Source organism: Sphaerodactylus townsendi, linkage group LG17, assembly GCF_021028975.2.
Source record: "Sphaerodactylus townsendi isolate TG3544 linkage group LG17, MPM_Stown_v2.3, whole genome shotgun sequence".
Lineage (NCBI taxonomy): Eukaryota > Metazoa > Chordata > Lepidosauria > Squamata > Sphaerodactylidae > Sphaerodactylus > Sphaerodactylus townsendi.
This window is the reverse complement of record NC_059441.1, coordinates 9,365,378-9,376,830: the sequence shown is the minus strand read 5'-3', so window position 1 is coordinate 9,376,830 and position 11,453 is coordinate 9,365,378.

Here is an 11,453-nt window from a genome sequence, read left to right as displayed (position 1 = left end):
GTCAAATAATAATTATGACTTGGGCTGCAGGTCCAATCTGGCTCTGGGGGCTGGCAAAGACCCATCCCAGCAGCTCCACCAGGTGACTTCACACCACCAGCTTAAGGGGAAACATCTGATAGGCTTAGCTCACCTTCTAGGTCACTTGCCAGAGCCAGGTAATTGGCTCAGCAGTGACCTGTGACCCTGGGGAAGCCAGGAGGTCAGGCTCAATCCCGCAGGTACCAGTCGACGGAGAACCGCAAGCGATTGACGGAGAATCACTGAAAGCATCAGGAAGACACGACGACACCGGATCGGCCCCACGGCGGCCAGTGTTCCCCAGATGAAAAGAGGGGCTGTTGCAATCATCTGAGTCTCATACTGATTACCGTCAAGGCTCCCCCCCCCCAAAAAAACACACACAGACACACACACACTATTGCACACTGCTGAACCGAAGGCATTTTCCTTTTCCAGTCTTCCCAGCCCGAGAGGCTCCCTTGTTGACTGCCCTTCTGAGAAGGACCGTCTCTGTGGACTCTCCAGGGGCTTTGAAAGACGTGCAACACAGAACGAACAGAAGCGAAGGAACACATACGAAGACGCCCCCCGGGGCCTGCTTCTGTAACCCCCGTGTAAGAATGGGATGACCCAGAAAGGGATGGAGTCTGAAAAGAAGCAGAAGGCTGCAGAACTCATGAGGTTGGAAGAAGCAAGGCGACCAGGCTGGGACCTTGATTGATTTTATTAAGCCCTTAACACCTTGTTTAAGGTAACTGCAAATGTTGGGAACTAGTGGGAAGGGAGTTTATTTTTTTGCTATATTGTAAATGTTAGAATTTATTGTTTCAGGGTTTTTCTGTATGTAAATGGTGAGAGTTTTCTGGGAACCTTCATCATCTTGAATCCCGTTCACCGAGCCTCTGAAGTCTTCAAAACCAACCGCCAGCAAAGAAGAATTGGACTTGGCAATATCAGTAGGCTGTAAATAGAAGGACATGAAAATGCAAACTTAACAGGACTGTAAAGTGTAAATGTTCAGTGTTTTAAAAGTGTCATTTGTTAAGAGAAGTAAACTGTTTTGTTTTAAATTTAGTCCTTTGCAACTCCTTCCAAGTACTGCCCCACAGAACCCACAGAAAGAGGTTACACTTCCGCCTCCTCTATTGGTTAGTTAGGCCCACCAGGAAATGCAAGAAGAATCGCAGAAGAAGTCGGTTTCACCAAGAACCTGAAGGTCAGTATTCTCTACGCTGATCTCCAGGGTCTCCGACAGAGAAGGCCATTTCATGTCACCTGCTGGTATTTGGTCATTGACCATAAACAAAGAAAAGCAAAGTATCGCCTACTGCCTGATCCTCTTAAACTGTATTTAACTATGTTTATTTCTTATTCTTTAGAGCACAGGTGTCAAACTCGTGGCCCTCCAGATGTTATGGACTACAGTTCCCATCATCCCCTGCCAGCATGATGGGAACTGTAGTCCATAACATCTGGAGGGCCGCGGGTTTGACACCTATGCTTTAGAGGATATATATATACCTCCCAGGCTAGCTGGATCTCACCAGACCTCCCAAACACGGTCACCCCTGGTTAGTAAGCTGGAAAGGAGGCCATCGAGGAAATCCGGGGTTGCTACACGAAGGCAGGCATTGCCAAGGTTCCTCTCTTGCCTTGAGAGCCAGCGTGGTGTAATTGTTAAGAGCAGGTGCACTCTAATCTGGAGAACCGGGTTTGATTCCCCGCTCTGCCAGTTGAGCTGTGGAGGCTATCTGGGGAACCAGAGTAGCCTGTGCGCTCCCAACACACACCAGCTTGGTTAAGAGTAGGTGCACTCTAATCTGGAGAACCGGGTTTGATTCCCCGCTCTGCTACTTGAGCTGTGGAGGCTTATCTGGGGAACCAGATTAGCCTGTGCGCTCCCAACACACACCAGCTTGGTTAAAAGTAGGTGCACTCTAATCTGGAGAACCGGGTTTGATTCCCCGCTCTGCCACTTGAGCTGTGGAGGCTTATCTGGGGAACCAGATTAGCCTGTGCGCTCCCAACACACACCAGCTTGGGTGGGTGACCTTGGGCTAGTCACAGTTCTTTGGAGCTCTCTCAGCCCCACCCACCTCACAGGGTGTTTGTTGTGTGGGGTGGGGGAGGGAAAGGAGACTGTAAGCCCCTTTGAGTCTCCTTACAGGAGAGAAAGGGGGGATATAAATCCAAACTCTTCTTCTTCTTGAAAACCCTCCAGAGTTGCTGCAACTTGACAGTACATTCCTCCACCGCCACCAAACTCCACAGCACTGCTCAAAGAAGCAATATAGGAATGAGGGTCTGCCTTACAGGGAGATCGCTTGGGACACTCTTAAGCCAATGTGCGATCGAGGTGCTGAGGCCCGAGACTCAAAACCCACACAAGCCTCCGCTCTTTCCCCTCCAGGTTTCCCACCCGACTGCGGATGGTGGCGTGACGGAACCCAAAGCCACCGTTTCCTTGTTTTTCCTCTCACAGGGTTCTTGGTCGCCTTTCAAAACCCCTGTTTGTGCAGCTGAAGGCGGGCCCCGGAGAGGGCTGGTCCGGGCTGGGGTTTCCAGCTCCGTCTCTCTGTGTGCTTCTCAGAGCAGGGAGGGGAGCGCTCCTCATCGCGTGCCTGACAAGAAGCCCGGCCCCTCCCTCCTTGGTGAGTATTAATAGCTCCACCGAGTCTGGAGGAGCTGCTAAGCTGCAGGGTCACCTGAGGACAGAAGCAGCTGTGAACAGCTCTGCCCTTAAAAGGGCTACGGCCTCCTCCTCTTCCTCCTCCTCCTCCTCCTCCTTGCTCAATGCTCACTTAACCGCCAAGGCAAAACCACGTTCAGCTGCTCCTCTTTACCCCTCCCGGTCTTTAACAGCCCAGCCCCTGTTCTTTCCAAGGCTCCTGTGGGGCCCACAATGACGGAAGAAGAGAAGAAGAAGAAGAGTTTGGATTTATATCCCCCCTTTCTCTCCTGTAAGGAGACTCAAAGGGGCTTACAATCTCCTTGTCCTTCCCCCCCTCACAACAAACACCCTGTAAGGTGGGTGGGGCTGAGGGAACTCCGAAGAACTGTGACTAGCCCAAGGTCACCCAGCTGGCGTGTGTTGGAGTGCACAGTAGGCTGACCAGACGTCCCGCTTTTGGCGGGACAGTCTCGCTTTAAAACAATTTGTCCCGCGTCCCGCGGGTTTTTTCAAGTGTCCCGATTTTTGGAAGGCTGCCGCACTGCCTTCTGGGGCTCTCCCGTTTCCCGCCCTGTCACGGCCGCCCACCTACCCGCCCGTCCCAGTTTACAAAGGTGACCATCTGGTCAGTGCACAGGCTAATCTGGTTCCCCAGATAAGCCTCCGCAGCTCAAGTGGCAGAGCGGGGAATCAAACCCAGTTCTCCAGATTAGAGTGCACCTCATTTTCTAAGTCACATCCAGATACCCAGACAGGAGCACTTGAGGGCGTGTGGTTCAGTGTGGCTTTCTGCCTCGGCTTCAACTCCAAAGCTGTCTCAAAGCGCACCAGCAGAAGGCATTCCCCACGTCCCAGACGCCTGCTTTAGGGCACAGACTGGGGTGTGGCTGGGTGGTGGTGGGGGAAGACAGTCACGTGGGATGAGTTCCCTCTCACACCTTCCTGAAGAATGTGCCTAACCCCTCTCCCCCCCCACACACACAAACATGCCAGCCACGTGTTTATGGGTGGGGACGGGATCCAGGCAAACGGTGTGGGATACTGCAAGGCCTGTGGAAGAGGGAAGGGGTTTTACGTTGGAGGCTGGCCATTTCTAGCTTTGCCTTATGACCCATTGCGGTGCATGTTCATGAGGAATCTAATCCCCTGATTCAGAGGCGTATCTAGGAAAAATGGAGCCCGGAGACAAAACCTGAATTTTCTGGCCCCCTCCAAAAGGCGCCCAGGTCTACTGCCTGGAGCTCACACCGGAGTCCAGGTCTACTGCCTGAAGCGCACACCAGAGCCCAGGTCTACTGCCTAAAGCTCACACCGGAGTCCAGGTCTACTGCCTGAAGCTCACAATGGTCTACTGCAGGGGTCTGCAACCTGCGGCTCTCCAGATGTTCATGGACTATACATCCCATCAGCCCCTGCCAGCATGGTCAATTGGCCATGCTGGCAGGGGCTGATGGGAAGTGTAGTCCATGAACATCTGGAGAGCCGCAGGTTGCAGACCCCTGGTCTACTGCCTGGAGCTCACACTGGAGTCCAGGTCTACTGCCTGGAGCGCACGCCAGCGTCCAGGTCTACCGCTCAGAGGCACTGCTGGTGTCCAGTTTTACCACCTGGAGCTGGTTCCAGTGCCCAGGTCTATGTGGATTACCCCATTTCCCCATAGGTGGTACGCCCCTGCCTCGATTGCCTTCTCTCAATCCAGTTGCTTGAATCCCTGGGGGGGGGGGGGGAAGTAAAATAATAAGTAAGAGAAGGCCAAACAGTGTTGCCAACAACTTTCACGCATGCTGGTTAATGCTTTTTCAATCCACTTTGCAGCGGGGTTTTACTGTGTGAAATGGCACAATCCACTTGCAACTGACAGCTAAAATGCATCAAAAACGGACCGGAAGTACATGAGCCGGTGCGTACGGAAACATCTTCTGCACAGATTTTTCCCAGGCTGCTCTGGGGCAGGTTAGGTCAGAGGTCTCCAGACTGTTTGAGCCGGTGGGCACCTACTGGCGAAAATCCTTGCGCTGTGGCAGCAGCTGTAACTAAAGAAGAGAAGAAGAAGAGTTTGGATTTATATCCCCCCTTTCTCTCCTGCAGAGGACTCAAAGGGGCTGACAATCTCCCTGCCCTTCCCCCCTCACAACAAACACCCTGTGAGGTAGGTGGGGCTGAGAAAGCTCTGAGAAGCTGTGTCTAGCCCAAGGTCACCCAGCTGGCGTGTGTGGGAGTGCACAGGCTAATCTGAATTCCCCAGATAAGCCTCCACAGCTCAGGCGACAGAGCTGGGAATCAAACCCGGTTCCTCCAGATTAGATACATGAGCTCTTAACCTCCTACGCCACTGCTGCTCCATGAAAGCAGTGTTTAAAGCCAGCGTGGTGTCGTGGTTAAGAGCAGGTGCACTCTAATCTGGAGAACCGGGTTGGATTCCCTGCTCTGCCACTTGAGCTATGGAGGCTTCTCTGGGGAACCAGATTAGCTTGTGCACTCCAGCACAAGGCCAGATGGGTGACCTTGGGATAGTCACAGTTCTTCGGAGCTCTCTCAGCCCCAACCACATCACAGGGTGTTTGTTGTGAGGGGGAGATTGTAAGCCCCTTTGAGCATAAGCATAAGCATTTTATTGTCATTGTGCACGCACAACGAAATTTACAGCAGCATTCCTCGATGCACACAATTTCAGACTCATACAATTTCAGACTCATGCAATTTCAGACTCATACATCATCATCCTCCACCCATCCCTACATAGCCCCAAATACATCAATATGAAGCAGCGGAGTTTAGCATAGCCACAGCTCCTTGAGTCTCCTTACAGGAGAGAAAGACGGGGTATAAATCCAAACTCTTCTGCTGCTGCTACTTCTAAAAAGAAAAATCGGCCAAAATCTCTAATGGCCAATCGAAAGGCTGGCTGGGAAAAGGCCTGCGTGGTCCCGCCTACTTTTGATATGGGCACCACGTTGATGGGCACCCCATGGGCTCCATGTTGGCGATCCCTGGTTCAGACAGAGGCGTTCTATCGATGGTGCCAGTTTCCACAAGTGCACGGCGTAGGAGGTTAAGAGCTGGTGTATCTAATCTGGAGGAACCGGGTTTGATTCCCCGCTCTGCCGCCTGAGCTGTGGAGGCTTATCTGGGGAATTCAGATTAGCCTGTGCACTCCCACACACGCCAGCTGGGTGACCTTGGGCTAGTCACAGCTTCTCGGAGCTCTCTCAGCCCCACCTACCTCACAGGGTGTTTGTTGTGAGGGGGGAAGGGCAAGGAGATTGTAAGTCCCTTTGAGTCTCCTGCAGGAGAGAAAGGGGGGATATAAATCCAAACTCCTCCTCCTCCTCCTCCTCCTCCTCCTTCTCCTTCTCCTCCCCCAATCTTCTTCTTCTTCTTCTTCTTCTTCTTCTTCTTCTTCTTCTTCTTCTTCTTCTTCTTCTTCTTCTTCTTCTTCTTCTTCTTCTTCTTCTTCTTCTTCTTCTTCTTCTTCTTCTTCTTCTTCTTCTTCTTCTTCTTCTTCTTCTTCTTCTCCTTTTCCTTCTCCTTCTCCTCCTCCTTCTCCTGCTCCTCCCCCAATAATAATAATAATAATAATAATAATCATCTTCTTCTTCTTCTTCTTCTTCTCCTCCTCGTTCTCCTTCTCCTCCCCCCAATCATCATCATCATCATCTTCTTCTTCTTCTTCTTCTTCTTCTTCTTCTTCTTCTTCTTCTTCTTCTTCTTCTTCTTCTTCTTCTTCTTCTTCTTCTTCTTCTTCTTCTCCTTCTCCTCCCCCAATCATCATCATCATCATCATCATCATCATCATCATCATCATCATCATCATCATCATCATCATCATCTTCTTCTTCTTGTTCTTGTTCTTGTTCTTGTTCTTGTTCTTCTTCTTCTTCTTCTTGTTCTTGTTCTTCTTCTTCTTCTTCTTCTTCTTCTTCTTCTTCTTCTTCTTCTTCTTCTTCTTCTTCTTCTTCTTCTTCTTCTTCTTCTTCTTCTTCTTCTTCTTCTTCTTCTCGTTCGCTTCACCAAGGAGCCCACGGACTTTTTTGGTCCGGAGAAACTATGGTGCGACGGAGGCCGCCAAAAGGCTTTAAAGATCAAATCGGCTCATTATGCAGCGCCACGCTCGGGAGAAAGTCCACAGCCGGGGGCTTTTGGGGGAAGCAGCGCTATTAGGGGGATGCCAAGGAGTGCCTTTCATGGATCAGTAAGTGGACCCGATGGGGGGAAAGGTAGGAATAATTGCCTTGCAAAATGGGAGGCGGAAGGGGAATGTCAAAGGTCGCCTCAGGCCAGCGAAGGGGGCAGGTGCACTTAACCTCTTAATTAATTGCTTTAGCCAAGGGGGAGGGTGGGGGAGGGGAGTCCAGCGGGGGGGGGGGCACGGCACGGGATGCCAAGAGACCCTCACCCCAAGCTGGTCGCGAGAACCAGATGTACTCAAGACAACGTTCAGGACAGCTCTCCTGCGAGGGTCTTGGCGAGAGGCTGAGGTAGCAAGAACGCACTTTCAATCCACTTCCACAATGGTTTGCCAGTGGATTCTGCTATTCCGCACAGCTGCAAAGTGCACTGAAAGTGGATCCAATGTGCATTATTCTGCCGGTGCAGAAGGGGCCTTTGCTATTATACTCCACTGAGGTGAGGTCTCTCCCTTCTCCAACCCCGCCCCCCCCTTCTCAGCCTTCGCCCCCAAAGCCCCAGGAATTCCCTGAACGAGAGCTGGCAACCCTAACGGGCAATAAGGCAGGGCTAGGTGGAGATTCAAGGCGGCGAGCGAAAGAGACGGCCCCAAACCTAGCGGCTCTCCACCGTCCCAGATCTGGCACGGAAACCACTGGGCACGCCCACCCCTTCTTTCTCCCTCGAGAGGCCTGCTGCAACCACTCAGCGCGGCACCGATTCTCAGATCTATGACGGCTTCGCACATTTCTAGACTTCACAGAGAACAGAGCGTTGGAGCCCTTTTGTGCTGAGGAACAAACCCGAGCCGCACGTTTCCTCTCCGGGTCTCTCTCTTCCTCCCTGCACCCTTCTTTAAGGCTGATATAATTCCACCCAAAGAACACACACACACACACAAACACACACACACAAACACACACACACCAAAAAAAAAGAAAAGAAGAAAAAAGACGCTTCTTGGTGTTACAGCTGGATTCCGGACATACACGCGGCCCTTGCGGTATTGAAGTGTGTTAAAGAAAAGGGATGTTGAGCATCTCTGCTGGGAAATGAAATATTGCCCAACTAGATTAACCACAAGAACAGAAAAAACAAATTACCCCCCCCCCTCTCTTTTTTTGCAGCTGGTGGCCTTCTCCCATAACCCTGGCCACTCTGTACTGCAACAACACAATTTTTTTTAAAGAAAAGGAGACGGAGAGAGAGAAACCCCAAGCCCACCTTGCGGACTAGCACGAATTCAGCCACAGGGACTTTGACCAATCAGGCTTCACTGAAGCCTCAACGAAACAAGCTGGAATAGGTCCAGAGGAGGGCGACCAAAAATGGTCAAAGGTCTGGAATCCAGGCCCTATGAGGAGAGACTTGGGAAGCTGGGGATGTTTAGTTGGGTGAAAGAGAAGGTTAAGAGGTGACATGATAGCCATGTTGAGATATTTGAAGGGATGTCGTGTTGGTGAACGAGCAAGCTTGTCTTCTGCGGCTCCAGAGACTAGAACCAGGGTTCTAGGTGAAGGAAAAGAGATCCTCTCTCAACATTAGGGAGAACCTCCTGACAGTCAGGGCTGTTCGATAGTGGGATGCACTGCCTCGGAGAGTGGTGGAGTCTCCTTCTTTGGAGGTTTCTAAAGAGAGGCTGGGTGGCCATCTGTCGGGATTGCTTTGATCGTGAGTTCCTGCATGGCAGGGGGTTGGACTTGATGGCCCTCAAGGTCTCTTCCAACTCTATGGTTCCTTGATTGTAAAGGTGGAGAGAGACAGAGAGACCCAGAACAGAAGCAAGAGGCTTTGAGCGTTCTTCGGAAACTTCCTATCTGTTCCGCAAGGATTAAAAATGTCAGCTTCCAGACTGTGGCGAGCAAGCCATCTTATCACTCCCATGCCATTTCCTTCCGTGGCCAGTGGCCGAGTGGCAGAGTACATGCTTTGCAAGGGGCAAGTCTCGGGTTCAATTCTACCCATTGGATACACATATATCACTCGTTAGGCCCCATCCGCACGTGCAGAATGATGCACTTCCAATCCACTTTGTCGCTGTGCAAAATAGTAAAATCCACTTGCAAACCGTTGCGGAAGTGGGTTGAAAGTGAATTATTTGTTTGTTTGTTTGTTTGTTTTTGAACTTTTACCCCGCCCATCCCCCAAAAGGGACTCGGGGCTGCAATACAACATAAACAACACTGATTAAAATAACAATAAATATTAAGAACATAAGAACTAGCCTGCTGGATCAGACCAGACTCCATCTAGTCCAGCTCTCTGCTACTCGCAGAGGCCCACCAGGTGCCTTTGGGAGCTCACCTGCAGGAGGTGAAAGCAATAAGAACCTAAGAACTAGCCTGCTGGATCAGACCAGAGTCCATCTAGTCCAGCTCTCTGCTACTCGCAGTGGCCCACCAGGTGCCTTTGGGAGCTCACCTGCAGGATGTGAAAGCAACGGCCTTCTGCTGCTGCTGCTGCTCCCGAGCACCTGGTCTGCTAAGGCCTTTGCCATCTCAGATCAAGGAGGATCAAGAAGAAGAGTTTGGATTTATATCCCCTTCTCCTCCAGGAGACTCAAATCTGTCCAATCTCCCCCTTATAAGAACATAAGAACATAAGAAAGAGCCTGCTGGATCAGACCAGAGTCCATCTAGTCCAGCACTCTGCTAATTTCCCAGATAAGCCTCCACAGCGTCAGGCAGCAGCTTCACAGGCAGGATGCAAAGAAGCAGTGTCTTCTGCTGCTGCTGCTGAAGTCTGCAAGAAGCAGCCTGAGCACCTGGTCTGCTAAGGCCTTTGCCATCTCAGAACAAGGAGGATCAAGATTAGTAGCTATAGATTGACTTCTCCTCCATAAATCTGTCCAAGACCTTTTTAAAGCTATCCAGGTTAGTGGCCATATTCTAAAACACTTTAAAACAACTAATACAATACTTTTAAAAATCCAAACTCCTCCTCCTCCTTCTAGCGACCAGACTCTAATGAATTCAGTTCTCCAGATTAGAGTCCATGGCTCTTAACTACCACACCATACTGGATTCGCGAGGCTGCTTCTTGCTGACTTCTAGAGTTTAGTGCGGCCCTGGAAGACACTAAAAGGTTCTTTGCATCCTGTATGGGAAGCTCTCCTGTATTCCCTACGAAGGTCCAGAGGGAAGGAGCAGGTGTTACTGGCAGTGCGTCAGCCTACCGGGCTGAAAGTGCTTTCCAAAGTACAGCGCACAGCTCACACGTACCTCGAAACAGGGACGCACCATACGTGTACGCGTGTGTGCGTCTCCGTCTCTGCCAAAGAATTTGTTGCTGTTGGTCCGAGCAGAGCAAATACGAGCCTGTGTTAGAAACCCGACTCGTGGAAAAAGTACGGTTTCACGAGAAAGGGCGACTTGTACTGTACATTTGCATTTCAGCCAAGAGTGAATTTCAGACAAAAAAGGAAGACTTATGAATTACCAACTGGGTGGAATAAAGCCAGAGTCGGCAATAATTGCCTCTATTCAGCGTGCCTCTCTGCTTCAGGAACAAGGGCTCAGCTCAGACAATGGCTTGGGTGTGTTCGGCGAGTGCCACTCAGTCGTAAAGGCGTAGGCTGCGAACGCCGTCGCAAGCATTCGCAACTGGGAATTCGGTCTGAAACGGAACCTTGTGCGTTTCCCACAAGACTCCCACCCCATTGGGTAGAAAAGAAGGGGCTGTGTAGCCGTGGCTACCCAGGCTGGACCTCATGTGATATCTGATGCCACCATCTCGTGTGGAAGCATTATAAGTCCCTTGTGAGCATTTCCAAGAGGTACAGCAATACACTACAAAATATAAGAAGAGTCCTGTGGATCAGACCAGTGGTCCATCTAGTCCAGCGTCCTGCCTCACACAGAGGCCAACCAGTTCCTCTGGAGGTCCAACAACAGGCCATAGAGGCTGAAACCTTCATAAGAACATCAGAAGAGCCCTGCTGGATCAGACCAGTGGTCCATCTAGTCCTACATCCTGTCTCATAGAGTGGCCAACCAGTTCCTCTGGAGGTCCAACCACAGGGCATTGAGGCCAAGGCCTTAGTGCCCTGTGGGATCAGACCAGTGGTCCATCTAGTCCTGCATCCTGTCTCACAGAGTGGTCAACCAGCTCCTCTGGAGGGCCAACAACAGGCATAGAGGCTGAGGCCTTCATAAGAACATCAGAAGAGCCCTGCTGAATCAGACCAGCGGTCCATCTAGTCCTGCATCCTGCCTCACACAGAGGCCAACCAGTTCCTCTGGAGGTCCAACAACAGGCCATAGAGGCTGAAACCTTCATAACAACATCAGAAGAGCCCTGCTGGATCAGACCAGTGGTCCATCAAGTCCTGCATCATGTCTCATAGAGTGGCCAACCAGTTCCTCTGGAGGTCCAACCACAGGCCATGGAGGCTGAGGCCTTCAGAAGAACATCAGAAGAGCCCTACTGGATCAGACCAGAGGCCCATCTAGTCCACCATCCTGTCTCACACAGAGGCCAACCAGTTCCTCTGGAGGTCATACACAGGCCATGGAGGCTGAGGCCTTCAGAAGAACATCAGAAGTGCCCTGTTGGATCAGACCAGTGGTCCATCTAATCCAGCATCCTGTCCCACCTCCTCTGGAGGTCCAAC